At 40.2% G+C, this 16,619-nt stretch overlaps 1 protein-coding gene across 1 annotated transcript in view; it reads right to left on the reverse strand.

Annotated features, from left to right (window-relative positions):
* The window catches only part of LOC146003312 (putative G-protein coupled receptor CG31760), an 822,492-nt gene extending 811,547 nt beyond the window's left edge, over positions 1-10,945 (reverse strand). Inside the window, exon 1 of the mRNA XM_083141570.1 lies at positions 10,618-10,945. The gene's annotated coding sequence lies outside the window, so the exon portion shown is untranslated. The remainder of the gene's footprint in view (positions 1-10,617) is intronic.
* Positions 10,946-16,619: the final 5,674 nt, after the last annotated feature.

Consider the following 16,619-nt stretch of genomic DNA (forward strand, 5'->3'; position numbering starts at 1 on the left):
ATGCATTACCAGTAGAGACTAAACTCACAGTTAAGGAAGGTTTTATGTATTAATCCACGCAAGAACGGCGCTCAGCATTTCCCTTGCCCCTCTTGCCTCAATCGCTGAACTGTTCATGTCATAGACTGTGAGATAATCAGCAATATTGCAGCGGAACTACATTCTACGCGCACGTTTGTGTCTATATATGCTAAAAGTTGCTGGAAACTTAACCTTTCGCGGGGCTTAGCATTCCAGATTGAGAAATGCTTCCACAAAATTTAGAGATAGCGGTAAAAATCATTGGTGGCAAGTCCGTGTTCCGAAACAGTGTGGCAAGTTGCTTTCGATTCGGACACTATCAATTAATCGAAATATTTCCGCTAGGGAAACAGGCGCTGTAATCTGTGGCCAGACCTGAAACTATTTATACTAGAAAATTGGCAACGTCGCATCTTCCTCTGAAGCACTCATTGCTTTACTGTGTTCTTCGTACAGTGCCATGTTTGTGCCCTTTATTTGACCCAATAAGAGCTTCAAGAATTAAAAGAAAACTCAAAACAAGCTGTTGACAACTTCTGCACCAGCATACGTAAAAATCCATCACTTAAAAACACATAGGATGTAAGAGAAAGATTAATTAAAATAGTCATGGACAATTTGCACGGGCGGTAAAATGAATGTATCGCTTGCATGTGAAGCGACGGAACGACAGTGTTGCGATATGCAGATATTGAACACCACAAGAAGAAAACTCTAGGTAGGAATGTTTACCATAGCCTGTGGAAAAGGAGATGCATTAGCCACTAGCGCCGTCAAACGGTTGGACGGGAACTTGAAGTTACAAAGCCATACACCGAGGCTCAAGAAACTCCTAGAGTGAATTACTAAACTTCATCAAATTACATTGCAGGGTGTATTATATTTTGTGTTTACATTGTAACATATTGAAACAGAAAAAAATATCTTAATGCTCGATTTAAACATTTGGCAAAACGTTTTATTGCACGTTGTGTATAATACCTGTCAGTATACTGATATAAACTGTGCATGGGTTTATTGCTTATAAAGGAGAAAGCATATTACATCAGGAAATGCTCATTTCTGTATTCGATTCGTGTGTTTACTTTCTAACATTGTTTCCCTGTGTGTATATTGCAACACTAGCGCATAGATTTGGAATTCATTTCAGTGGTTAAATTCACCTCTTACCGTCGTTTCGTTATCACGAGGTAAACGAGCGATTGGCCCCTCATGGTACGGAACATAACACACACGTTTACTCCGAATGCTACGTGTTGCTGAATTGGAAATGAGCGAAGGTTAAGTAAATATGCTTCCAAATTATACATGGATTAAGAGCTGTTTGACTGTGATGCGGTTCAAATTGCCTCGCACATAATTCAGATGACCAACTTGATAATGCTTGGCTCTAGATTATGCAGAATACTCGTGTAGATGAGAAATTAACATTTTGTGACTGTCGACAAACAGAAAGATAATACAGTCGACATGTAGAACTGCAGCTCTACATACCAATTTTGTACGAAGAACTATATTTTCTGAAAATATAATATCATTTTCAATATTCTGATGTAATTCTTGAATATTTTGAAGCAAATTTCTTGTTAAATTGACGCATATAATTGGAGAAGAATATTTACACGCCAATATTGATCAAAGTTTTGAACAAATTTTTTTTGCAATTTTTCAAGTATCGGTATCGGCGGGAGTCTGTAAGGGTATCGGTTAAAATGGTATCGGCTCAGCTCTATTATTTATTTATATAATTTGGACATAACTGCAGTGAATTATTGAGAACTTTCTTTTGTTATCAACACCAATGTAGAAGTTCGAATTTACATGACCTGATTGATTTGGTGTTTTAGCCCACTTTATGCACAGTAAGGCTAATTGGGACTGGACCTACAGTTTAAAGTGGGATCCGAACCACTAGTGCCTACACCGGGTATCGAACCCGGGACCCTACATGACTTGAGATTTCAAAGTATCGAATAAGCCCCATGCGAAACATTGTTAGGGTGACCATAATATTTTGACCCAAAAACGGGACATCTCAAGGAGATCAGCTCCCCCCCGCCCCTTTCCTGAAAAATATGTTACACCTAATGCTATTATAATTATTTTATAATCGATTATACAATTATTGTTATTATTAACGTACTGTTATTATTTATTAAAGAATGGATCGCATAAATGATACATCATAAACAATAAATAAAAGATGGTCTCCCGTGGCCGCGGTGGCTCAGTAACGCGTCTGACTACCATGCTAAAGGTCCCGGGTTCGAGCCCCGGCCGGTTCAAATCCGGGAACTTTTCTAACGATGGAAGCGGCTTCGGCTCCCACCCAGCGTCGAATAACATGGGTACCTGGGGGAAACCCTGGGGGGTAAAGGTGGTCAGGTGCGTGATGCTGATCACATCACCCCCACTCACGACCGGATCAAGAAAGTGTTGGGCGTTACCCCCACACCCCCTATACGCCTTCATGGCGTGGTGCAGGGGAGGACTTTACCTTCTTTTTTTTGGTCTCCCGTTGCCAAAAGGTATTAATTATTTTAACCTCTGTATGATTTACATAGCATTCATTCATCGTCCTTTCTGATCAACCTTTGAAGTTAGTCCTATACTGAAGTTAATTAATCCTAGAAGCATGAGCGTATATATAGTTCACGTAAGGGGGAAGCCTATTGGTACATTTCTGTTCATCTTGTGTCAAACAACTTAAGAATGTTACGATATTTACCTTGTTTTCTTGCACTGCGTTTTTAAAAACCAAATTTCTTTAAGAAAACTAGAGGGAAAAAAATTACAACTGATTTAACAGTCTCAATGCAGTTTCTTATCGGAGAATTACGAAACTATCAGGAAATTGGAAACATTTGGTCTGCAGTCCCATCTGGTGTGTGGAATTTCGTAATTTCCTTCCCGTCCTATACGTCCCGAATTTAAGAGGAAAAAAAATTGTCCGAAGAAATTTTTATGATCAAGTGGACAGAACAAAGGGGGGTTTGACCCGTTGAACCCCCTCCTTAAATACGCCCATATCCAGAAATATTTAGCAGAAGAACCAATCTTCTTGAGAGAAGCTTTATTCTTCATCAAGCGTTTATAAATCTCCCCGAAAATTTTACACTATGTATATCCTGTGTCAAGACGCAGGAACTTTAAACTCTTTTTGCAATTCATCAAGAAACTGCATGCTTATTTTGTTCTACAAATAACTGAACACATACAAAATAATGCAACTTAATTCACAATATTTCAACAAGTAACTTACCTAATTTAACTTGGAAATAATACATTTTAATCTTCTTCGTGATACATCGAAAGGAAACAAGAAAGAAATCGTTTAATTCAAAACAGAGAAAATTTCCAGAAATGAAGACAATCACAAACTGAGTACTCTCTTTTTCAGACCTATTTCTAAATGGAAAAAGTCCGTCTTATTATATCCAGAAAATACGGAAATTGAATCGTAGAGTCTTTTAAATATCAGACAAGAAATATGCCTGTGCACTGGCGTCCACCATATTTGTGACAACAAATTTGTCCCTTCTTCAACTTCGCTTTCTGAATTAATTTTCCTGAAACATTTTCCGCAGCTTCGGCTGAATTTCAAAACGTGATCGATCTAACAGAACGCAAATATTTACCTTTCTCGGTCCACCAAGGATATCGTCATTTCGGAAATGTCATCCGTTTTTATTGCTATTTGAGTCTGCGTTGTAACAGGCTGGGGAAACCACCTGGAGAAGATGAGTGCCTTAGAGTGGAAGTTGGCTACTGCTCGAAGGCAAATAGTTACGAGGGGTGTTCAAAAAGTCATGACAAAATAGAGTTTATCATGATCAGAACAGGATTCCTTAATCCTACAAGTGTGGTGTCGTCAGTGGAATCTGAAATTGATTTCACAGACCGTCTCTCACAGATTGAACTAAATGAATCAGTCTTTTAAATATTAGCTCGCAAGAGGGCCTCCCCGATTGCGTAGAGCTAACGTCGCCGCATTGTAATCACAGTGGTTCGGATCCCACTTTAAACTGTAGGTCCAGTGGTCCAGTCCCGATTAGCATAACTGTGCATAAAGTGGACTTAAAACACCAACTCAAATATTAGCTCGTATGAAAGTTCTTAAGTCTCCCAGCAGACATTGGCGTAACTTGGGAAGACAGGCACGAACTTGAGGCTTAACTTTTAGTGGAGCAGAGTCGAAAAGTTTTTTTGTACCATACAAATAGTGTCCAGGATAATTTGCTAAATAACTGTTACATTTGCGAAATCATAAATATTATTTATTACTTAGCTCCTCAATTCTTAGGATGTTAACAAAAGTATTTAAATTTTAACAAACATGACATCATTTGGGGGAGGGGCAAGCGCCCCTCCTTGCCCCCGCCAAGTTAAGCCTATGTCAGCAGATATGGATGCATCATTGTATTCGTTCATTTATCAGTTCTTTCTCATCGTCGCGATTAATCCAAGGGGCAGAACATAACACATACAGAAATTATTTTTTAAAAAATGATTTGAACAGAATACTGCAGACCCAGTCAATGACAACAAAAGAAATACATTTTTGTCACAATTTTTATATTTTTTGTTATTTTGTGTCGATTTTCTGCCACTTTTGCCTAATCCCATCAGTGTGGATGAGTGATGATATGATGAAATTATGAAGTAGCACTCAGAAAAAAAACACCCATACCCAGGTAGGGATTCGAACCCGGGATCCCTGGCGTCGTGACGCGCTGTGCCAACCACTCCGCCACGGACAGCTTTTTTTTGTTGTCAGAAAATCTCTTTGTAATGCTGCTTTCTTTTGAATATGTACAGTGGGATCCATGAGTATCACCGTGCAATTTGTCCATGACTATTTTCATTTTTTTCTCGTACATCCTATGTGTTTTTAAGCAATGGATTTTTGTGTATGCAAGTTCAGAATTTGTCAACAGCTTGTTTTGAGTTTTCTTTTAAATCTTGAAACTCTTATTGGTTCAAATAAAGTTCACGAACATGGTGATGGACAATTTGCACGGTAATACGCATGGATCCCAGTGTACATGAATACTTTGACATTGACTGATTGATTTGTTTTATTTTACTTCCCGAAGATGAGGATGAGTGATATGGTGGAACTGTGTGAATTTTAAAGTTTGCTACGGTCATTAGTATCATGAGTGTACGTTTTCAATGCGAGATTTTGAACGTACGGATTCTACATATCAACATTTCAAAGCAACTGTAAGATTTCACTGCTTTTCAAACCATTTTCAAAAGGGCTCTCTCTAATATATCATTCTTAGTTCATTAGAAACAGAAGCATAAAATTTAGTACTATCACAGTCAAAACAATAAGCAATCTACAGATTAAGAATATATAGAATTTCCTCAATCCTAGCCTTAAAGCTTGAGCGCTTAAGTACAGTGGGATCCATGAGTATTACCTTGCAAATTGTCCATGACTATTTTCATTAATTTTTCTCTTACATCCTGTCTGTTTTTAAGTGATGGGTTTTTGTGTATGCTGGTGCAGAAGTTGTCAACAGCTTGTTTTGAGTTTTCTTTTAATTCTTGAAGATATTATTGGGTCAAATCAAGTTCACGAACATGTTGATGGATAATTTGCAGGGTAAAACTCATGGATCCCACTGTACATCAGCTCGTCCTTTCCGCAACGCTTTTTGACATGTGTAACGGAGCACCATCTGACGGTTATATTATGAATTACACCACGGCCATAATGAAACATGGTACGTATTTTCAGTGTGATATCGGAACTGCGAATTAAACTTTTTGCCTTAGGAGGGGGGATGACCCCTCAGAGACATATTTATGAATTTATTTCGGGAGGTAGGTTTTTTGGGTATGCACATTTGTATAAATTACCAGTCAGTAAATTAACTTTTGCCTGGCGGTTCTAAGTGTAAAATAGAAATGCTACAGTCTAAATTCGTAAGGTACGCCACTTACAAAGAAACAGGCATATATCCTCGATACGAATCATACACTTCCCTCTGTAAACACCACAACCTGCCTTCTCTCAGCAAAAGAAGGAAGATGCAATTGCTCTGTTTCTTATACAAAATCATTAACAATAATATTCAAGTGCAACATCTACTAGAACAAATACACATACGTGTTCCTATCTCCAAGACATGATCCAAAGGGAGCCTCTTTTACTGTAGTAACAGAAGATCGAACATCATAAATAAATCACCTATCAGGAGAATGTGTTTACTGTACAACAGATGTTCCGAAAGTGAACCAAAATTAGATATATCTCACATGCCTATTGAGACATTCAAAAAAGCTATTCAAGGAATGGAAGAATAAATGTCAACAATGTAAACACGAACGCAATATTTGTGAATATATATTTCTTTCGTAGTTTATACTCAATTACATATATGTATACTTTCTAGAGTGTCAATTATTTCCAGGTCCTTTATTACATACATAATTGTTTCCTTCCGGCTAGGTCGCAGCTGCTCACTATACTGCCTTACTGAAATAAAAATGTGAAATGGAGATCTTATTTCAATCTATTTCAACCGTTTTAAGGGAAGCAGTGAATTTAGAATTATTTTAACAAACTTAGTCCTGCTTTTGCCCATTAACACGTTTCAACTAATCACAAGGATTGATTGATTTGGGTAATTTTATTTCGCTTTTCTGCCAATTTTGGCTAATCGCGAAAATGAGGATGAACTGTTGTTGAATTAGTTGAATTGTTGTTTTAAGTCCATTTTATGCACAGACAGGCTAGTCGGGACTGAACCTACAGTTTATAAAGTGGAATCTGAACCACTGTGCAATGTGCCCCACCCGGTATCGAACCCGGAACCCCTTGATTACAAGGCGACGACGTTACCATTACGCCATCCGGGAGGCCGATGAGAATGAACTAATTATAATGGAGATTAATTTAACGATACTTTGCAGCAGTGATTATATACAGTAATGTATGCCAACAAAATATCATTTCTGTACTCTGTCCCGGTATTCTCTGGAGCAAGCGAGCGAAAACAAGTCCTCTGCCCAAGTACTGACTCGAGACGGCTCGACCAATGAACGAGCGAGAAGGGAAGGGATTTCATGGAGGGGAAAACGCGGCTGCAGCTACCAGACTTTGCAGCGGCGCTTCTGCTTCTTCCCGCCCACTTCCTTTCTCTTTTTTTCTACAGTTATGCTCGGCCTTGCCCCACAGACTCCTTGGATTAAGAGAGAAAATTCTGTCTAAAGTAATTGTTTCAAATTTCTAGAATAAAACTGTACATTGCAAAGAATTCTCCGACATTGACGATGCAGAAATGTTTCGAGAATGAAAGACTTTCAGTAAACGATCAGCAGAAATTACCAACTGTTTCGAATTCCGAAAATAGGTTAACTCTATCTCGATGTAGCGAAGGGGTAAGATTAGACTTGCATTTTTATAGTGATTTCCAAAAACTTGAAGTGTATAATTACTACAATTTCTCGGTTACGTAGAGTGCAGAATCTGATTAGTGATCAAATGCGGGGTGGTTAAAGGTCCAGGAATTTTAAATAAATTCAATCCGGTCCAGGAGAGAAAATCAGCAAGCGAAAATGGGTTCTGGACCGTAAAGAACCTTTTTATTTGTAAAGTATTTCAATTCGGTCCAGGAACCTTTTTCCGGCTGAATTTAAATTCGGTCCAGGAACCTTTTTTCAATGAAACAATACGCAACTTGGACCGAATTTAAATTGTGCGAGAAAAAAGGTTCCGGTCCTGCATCGGAACACAATACAACCCAATAGGATTTTTAGGTCCCTGGACCTCTTAACAACCAGATCAAATGTTTTGCACGAGAGCTGGTGTGGACTTCCTTCACTGTTCTTATCCTAATCAATCTTATTCACATTCTTCTAATCTGATTGGCTTTAGGATTCAAAAGTAGCTTTCTTGTCCACTGATGCCACGTTCTAGGTGCTCTGTCTAAACCTAAAAGCAGAACCTGTAACCAGAGAAAAGGGGGGGGCATAGAAACTCCAGCATCTTTCGATAAATAATAGTTCCCGTATATTTTTTTGCCTTCAGCCTTGGCAGTCAACTTTTTGCCCCCCCCCCCCATCCCCACCCCAAAAAGAGCTGGCATTTCAGATAAAGGTAACATTATCGTATGAGGGAAACTGATTCCTTCAAATTTACAGGAGAAAGTACTTACGGAAATCATTTTCTTTACCGTTGTGGAAGTTCCTGAATGTAGATTTGATCCATTTTAATGTGAATGCGTGTTGTTTTCTGCGAAAATCTCTGTCCGACACGCTGTTTCTGCTCCCGCCATTTGCTTTCTGCACGAGAGTGCAATGTTCCGTGTGTTAAGATGATGCAACCCCGTAGCCAGGGTTTCAGCCTCGCCGTGCTTTCACTAGAACATGACGTGTCGAGTATTTTTAATATTTTTTAACTATGCTTGCCTAACCTAACTTAACCTAACCTTATGGAAAATGGTTTTTGGGGCTAACGTGAATGGTTTTGGGGGCTAACGTCAATGGTTTTGGGGCAAACGTCAATGGTTTTTGGGGCAAACGTCAATGGTTTTTGGGGCAAACGTCAATGGTTCTTGGGGCAAACGTCAATGGTTCTTGGGGCAAACGTCAATGGTTCTTGGGGCAAACGTCAATGGTTCTTGGGGCAAACGTCAATGGTTCTTGGGGCAAACGTCAATGGTTCTTGGGGCAAACGTCAATGGTTTGTGGGGATAACGTCAATGGTTTGTGGGGATAACGTCAATGGTTTGTGGGGATAACGTCAATGGTTTGCGATGTATTAGCATAATTTCAAATCCGGGCACGAAAGTAGATATTTTCCGGTGAACGAGGTTGCAACGCTGCATAAATCGACAAAACACTCTCAGAACGGCCCCTAAACCAGTGCGCTATCACGGCCATAATGTGTTACAGATTCGAAACAAGTAACAGTAAGTACTAGTAAATCTAAGAAATAGACATTGATATGCATTATTTCACTTTAGGAAATGTTCCACATTCGAAAATAACACGTTAGCAATGTAAAGAAGTCCGAAATATATGATTCGTAGGTGTTTCCCTCATACGATAATAGTATCCAGATAAAGACTCTCACGACTGAATTTCCTTTTTAGTCAAGCCCAGATAAAATGCTAATGTATTTATGCTAACAGAACTAAAGCAAACAAGCCTAACCTAAAAACTACGGCATTTCTCGCTTACGTCAAAACACAATGTTGATTACTGTTTGTGTTATGAATGACACCCGAAACTCACCACAAGCATCACCTTCTTCCAAAAACTCGTAAACCAACCCTTGCACCATCTCCAATACTGTATTCAATAAAGAGTTTTCAAACAAACATTTCGATACATCAGACTCTACCAGCAGATTGATTTTCATGATGCAACGCGACCACCACATCGCCCGAACGTCAGTCGAATAGGACAGAACACGGCAGGGTAGAAGTTCGGTTGAAACGGGATCCGAAACGATAAAAGCGCTACGAAACTAGAGGTCACGGGTTCGAACCCTTGGCAACGCATGGGTGGCCCGTCACCCACTTCATCACTCATCCTCGTCATTATTCCAAAAGGTAAGTTAAGTGCTTACGGAGGATATATTTTTGGCATTTCCACGTCACACATAATCGGTGCTAGAATGTGGAATCTGTGTGTGAATGAGTTGCGGAGTTCACTATGATAGGTTGTGATGTGTACAAGAGAGTTCTTTACAGTCCACTTTATGCACAGATAGGTTAATTGGGACTGGACCTACAGTTTAAAGTGGAACGCGAACCACTCTACGCCTGGTATCGAACTGAAACCCCTTGATTACAAGGCAATGACGTCACCACTACGCCATCGGAGAGGAGGACATCAAAAAACAGCATTTATATATTTAGCCTTATGCACAGAGGCTGACAGACAATTCAACATCATATTGTGAACAATGTTCACACGTTAACTACACAGAAGTAACCAGTTTATGTCTGCTACATCATCTAAAAGAGCATAAATTACTTTACTAAAATATGCGCAATATTCAACTTGCATTCATGTTGCATTATTGTAATATGACTTGAGGCACGCAAGCCCCTTGACGACAAATTTAATTTCGAAACAAATTAATTGGTACACCCTGTGCTTGTATTGTATTTGTTCCTTACGTTACGCCACTTTTCTATTACAAGAACAAATGTGCACTCTTCAGTATAAATAATAATAATAATAATAAGTATGTGCAATCTCCGTGGCGGAGTGGTTATCATAGTCCGCTACGACATGAAGGATCTCAAGTTTGAAAGCAGGCCTGGACATGGCCGTTCATCAATTTCATCATCACTCATTCACATCATCGCGATTAGCCACAAGTGGAAGAAAAGGGATGCAAATTAACAAAAATCAAATAAATTTTGGAATTGAACTATTTTTGCCAAGGTATGAGTGTTGACAATTGTGTTGAAACTAAATTATAAACCCAGTACGACATACAAAATTTCAAATGAAACGAACCCGTATTCTTCATAGTGGACTGTGGAAGAAGTATTGCTATATTACCCCCCCCCCCCCAACACATACACGAACTTGCACGCTATATATGAATGAAACTTGTCTTACCTTTCTCTATTTAGCCCATGAATGTTGATCACTCTTTCTTACGATCCACTGGAATTCTTGCTGTGGTAGAACGACAACTAGTAACTATTCAATATATATCACACTGTTGTTTTGACAGATATTTTTCAAACGGTTCTTGCCTTTCAACTAAAGACACTCACAAGTTCTCGTTCCAAGTTATAACAAACCACTAAACAGTCACACGATCTTGTACATGCCCTCAACAGTTCATTGCTTCCAGGATTTGTTGCAAGTGTTATGTGTTTATTAACGCGATTTGCAACTGCCCAATACGACTACGCGAAACTCAACCACAACGCAAGTGCCTGTCCCCCGAACTGATTCGACTTGGTCGTAGCGCCGTCTGACGTTGCCTGCCGAGCGTCGCCGAGGAAACACGAAGTCGGCCGAGTAGGTGCAGGAAATTTCATACCGGATGCGATTTCCGCTACCCTGTTTCCATGGAAACCAGCCCCAGCAGTTGCACAAAAGAGAAACCACATATCGTCCCCGTAATCATGCTGCTCGGTATTCTTTGTCCTTTGCATCTAATATCATATAATCCACGGGTTTTGCACGAACTTCAAAAGCCAAGTGTGCTTGGTAATGGTGAAAAATACATTCCTCCAAATTACAATGTTCACTCTGTCGCGATGTTAAAAGTCACACCGTGATATTTTTTGCAATTTTCAAAGCAGGAATGAAATTAAGTTTTCTTTTTTTTTCTTTTTTGCAGTGAGATGAATAAAAATAATTTTAGTAGTTGACGTAAATTACACGTTGAAATTATACAAACAGAGAGAGTGCTTTTTCATTATTTTCAGTAGAAAGGCAGCTTTCAGATAGAAGAGACAAGCAGTAGCGGCGATTAGGGAGGGCGTGGGGGCAATTGGCACCTAATTTTTTTTTTTTTTGCCACTTATGCCCCCTCACTATGCTAAACCTCATGTACCAAGGAAAAGCAAACTGTCCTTGCCCCCCAGTTTTAGAACCCAATCGCCGCCACTGGAGACAAGTGACACGCGATACGGGGGGGGGGGGGGTTCACACAGAAGTGACAAGCGACATAGGCCCCTTCAGTCTGTAAGCAAGCGCCACGCATGCGAGAACAACAGACAGAGACGACACGATGCATGCCAGTCCGAGCAACACGCCACAGGCGTCACGTGTCGCTTGGAAGCGAACTCTCAGTAATCAATGCAACCTTTCGAACCAAATCAACACGACAAGCTGCACGTGTAGTTTGTCGCTTGTGTGTTGATCGGACTGAGCCGTTTTCTTCATAGCGTGCTTCGTGTCGCCGGGACAGAGCATACGTATCTCCTGTATATTGCACTGTCCCATGAAGGCACATGGGTGGTCTGGAGGTAGATATCCGCACATTCTCGATCTTGGTCATACTGGAGGTAATGTGATCAGCCACAGCCATCTCCATTTCAGGCCAGAGTCTTCAATTTGGCAACCCTGTAAACCGTGACATCAGCCGGCCGATGTTACTCGGAAAAAACATTAGAGAATGAACTTACAGACGTAAAAAAGTATTAATTTTATATAGCCTATTCTTCCTGTAATAACTTCAGTCGCTCAAATTGTATTCGCTAGTCTATTCAACGTTATTTTTCCTAAGTAAAGCAGTATGTTATTAAGTTGTTACATTTTTTTGAGCCGCATACCAGCATTTCACGGAGCATTCCGTTCGTTTCACATGTATTGAATCATCAAATACCTAATAAATATCCAATATTGATGTCATTAATATTGGATATTTAACAAAATTATCCACTTTCTCGCAGGGAGTACATCGTCACCAGCACTCGGCATGATTTTAGCCTTGTACATACATGGGTATATACAGGGCGATTCAAAAGTCGCGCGACATATAACAACTCCGTTATTTGTGCAGATACCGAAAAAACTATAGGGGGCAAAATTGTTGAACATATGTTTGAAATCATGACCGTGATGTTGCATTTGTATTATTTTCATTGTGTGCAGGAAACAAGAACAAAATTGTTGGAAAATACGTTTTAAATCATGACCGTAATGTTGAATTTTAATTTTTTTTCCAGTAATCAACAACAATGTTACAGTACACAATTCAAGAAAGGGTGGAAATGGTCCTTAACCATGTTGCAGGGATGAGTCTACGTGAAGCTGCGGAGGAATATCACAGACGTCATCCAGATCAACCACCGCCACATCATGCAACCATTGGTCGTTTACTGGAGCGGTTCAAGGCAACAGGCAGTATCCATGACAAACGACGGTCTAAGCGGCCACGTACAGCAACAGATCATGCAACCTCAGCTAGCGTACTAGCTAAGCTGACAGTCAGTCCAACACGGTCAATACGAAAAGTGGCTCAAGAATGTGGCATCAGTCAAGCATCCGTGTCCAGGATACTATCCAGAAATCATTTCCATTCATATCGTGTGCATTTTGTCCAGGAACTGCATGGAGATGACACAGATAGACGGGTGCAGTTCTGTGAGTTGTTTACTGAAAGACGAACGCAGCAGCCACACCTTGAAGCTGTTATTCTTTCTAGCGATGAGGCCTGTTTCCATCTGAACGGAACAGTGAATAGACATAACGCTGTGTATTGGGCAACCGAGAACCCATACATTGCTGTAGATGCTCATCATCAGACTGGCCCAAGGTTAAATGTGTGGTGTGGCATACACGGGGATGTTCTCATCGGTCCCGTATTTCTTAACAACAACCTCACTGCTGAACTGTACAGAGAGCATCTCGAGATGACACTCCTGCCCTATTTCGATAATCTACCCCTAGCAAAACGACGGGGGATTTCTTTCTGCAAGATGGAGCACCGCCGCATTTCGGACCAACAACTCGCGAATTGCTGAATGAAGTTTTACCTGGGCTTTGGATAGGTCGCAAGGTTCCCGTGGAATGGCCGCCTAGGTCGCCAGAGTTGACACTACTTGACTTTTTCCTCTCAAATCTGTCGTGTACAGAAACAGGCCCGGTGCAGCTGCTGGACATGTCAGTTCAGGTTGTTCCTTTGTATCAGTTTGCCACTAGGTGCGGTTGCTATTGCTATTGCGATTGTAAATGTTGTTGTTCGGTCGTAAATGGAGTACGGCTATGACATTGATTTGTTTGTGTTTCTTTCCGTTTGCCATTTTGACAGCATTTTGTTTTGTTTTGTTTGTGATTTCAAGAAGACTAATAAATGGTCCATCTGCTGTCGCAACAATTACGCTGGTGATTTCCAACAATGTATTTCCTACACTTATGCCCTCTATCGTTTTTTGGGCACAAATAACGGAGTTGTCCTATGTCGCGCGACTTTTGAATCACCCTGTATATGTTTATCACATCCACAACTGAATCGCTCACTGCAGAAAGGCAACTAAGCCAAGCGTCAGGTTAACCTTGCAGCAGGTTTTATGTATCAATCCGCGCGGGAACTGAGCACAGAATCTTCCGTGCCAGTCTTGCCTCAACCGCCGAGCTGCTTACATCGCAGACACTGAGAAAATCTACAGTATTGCCAACCGCACAACACATCAAAACCCGCATGCATGTCAAGCGGAATATATTTGTGTTTCTTTTTGTCTCCTGAAACATAACATTTTAGAAGTACTTTCGGCGCATAAATTATTTTAAAAAATGTGTCATTACTTAATATAAATGCGAAATATCTTCGAAACATGAGAGTATTTTTCCCAGGGGGGCAAACAAGTCACATTTCCCCCTAAAGAGTGTAGTTCCCTAATAACATTGCTTAAATTTGAATTTATTGTGTTAATGCAATAATTAACATATTATTGTGGCTAAAATGAAATTATATGTGTGAAATACATAATTTTTGGTTGACTTTCATTTTCCAGGGAGGGAACGGCCCCCTTGCCCTCCTTCCGGACGCCCATGAGCATGTGTGTATATTTCGAGCACGCAAAAATAAAAAATAAACAAAGATATAAGTAAACAACGACAGGCCCTCTTGAATTTAATGACAAATTATTGTTTTTGGTTTATAAAAAAATACGTTTATGAAAACCTTTGTTACTGTAAGACACACGCACTTCAAGTTATACCAGCAAAAAAAAAGTATGATTTGTTATTGTGGATATATACAATCAGGTGCATTGTCTGCTGCTATTATTCTGGTTACAATTTATGAATCACTTCACTAAACCAGGATTCAAATCTTGGTCTGTCCATTTCTTGCTAATCATCCATCCCTTTCCTTGCACGGAACAGTAAATATATGCGCCTTCAACAAAGACGTCATTGCCGTCAGTAGGTGAAACAATAAGCCTCCCCCTTCCCCTCTCCCTTTCTCGTCGGTTTCTTCAGCCCTGGCGGTGGTTTTGCATGGTGATATATATATAATAAAAAAATCAATATAACGCCCACGCCCCTCCCAGAGTTAAAGCACGTCTGGTCCAAATAATAAACATGAGTAGATAGTAAATGTACCTTTGACTGCAATTCTGATTTCTTGACCAAACGACCGCCAAAACCTCAAAAACTCACTTTCTCTCCATGTTCCGCGCCTCATTTATTGCGCTGACGATGTTTCACGGCGCAAAAAAAGCCGTGATGAGTGAAAGATGAGCTCTCATCCTCTCATCCTCTCATCCTCTCATCCTCTCATCCTCTCATCCTCTCATTCTTGAAGGACCAAATGTTTGTAGATCGTGACCTTTGTAAACCTCTCTCTCGGGAACGATGTGCCACACACATACACACGCGCGCGCGTGTATCATTTTCTCTCCACGTTCCGCGCCTTATTTATTGCGCTGACGATGTTTCACGGCGCAAAAAAGCCGTGATGAGTGAAAGATGAGCTCTCATCCTCTCATCCTCTCATCCTCTCATCCTCCAAAATGTTTGTAGATCGTGACCTTTGTAAACCTCTCTCTCGAGAACGATGTGCCACACACACACGCACACACACACACACACATACACTCATTTTCTCTCCACGTTCTGCGCCTAATTTATTGCGCTGGCGATGTTTCAGGGCGCAGAAAAGCAGTGATGAGTGAAAGATGAGCTCTCATCCTCTCATCCTCTCATTCTTCAAGGACCAAATGTTTGTAGATCGTGACCTTTGTAAACCTCTTTCTCGAGAACGATGTGCCACACACACACACACACACACACACACACACACACACACACACACACACATACACACGCGCGCGCGTGTATTGTGACGCAAACAAACAAACAAAATAATAATTGTTGTTTTTTAGGATACCTGGCCCCTATAACCTCGCCAGGGTGCGTGGTGCCCAGCCAAAAAAGTAAAAGTTTTCTAATGGCTGCGGTTATCTACAACCGCACCTCTGTAGAGTTTCACGTGTTTTTTTTTTCTCAAACTTCCATGAAACTCTACAGAGGACCTCCGTAATGCATGCAACGTGTACTAACGACTCTAGTGTTATTTGATGTTGTGATATTTTTGGATATAGAGTTTTATTGTGAGATATAGATAAAAATAATTATGTTTATTATAATATTTTCTTGGTGAAGATGGAGAATATGTGTGTGTTACAAATAAAGTTGCATGCTTTTTTTTCTAGTGTGTGTATGTGTTTTTGATGTTTCGACAGCATCTGAAACGATAAAAAAAGAAAGAATTTTATTGTTAATTTTCACGTGTAAAAACAACAACAAATTTTGTGCAAATTCTGATTGTCTCGTGCTATAGTGCAAAAAAAGATATTGTAACTGATAACTAATAAAATTGACATTTGTAACTGATCTGAACTAGTGAAATTCGTATTGTGCCATTGTAACTGATTGTGCTAGTACAAAAAAATTCTTATTGTGCAAGAAAAGATGTTAAAAACTTGTTAAAACTGCTCTGTGACCCTCTCGTTCTTCACGTCGTAGGCGAAGGACTTCTCTGCAATCAGGATGACACTGCATAGGGTATCCTCGGGCAAGGCATCGTGGAACTCGCAGACGACCTTGATGTTGGTTCGATCGTTGACCACAACCTTCTTTCTCTTAGATGTGTT

Source organism: Lepisma saccharinum, chromosome 20, assembly GCF_977018435.1.
Source record: "Lepisma saccharinum chromosome 20, izLepSacc3.1, whole genome shotgun sequence".
In the NCBI taxonomy this organism is placed as follows: Eukaryota; Metazoa; Arthropoda; class Insecta; order Zygentoma; family Lepismatidae; genus Lepisma; species Lepisma saccharinum.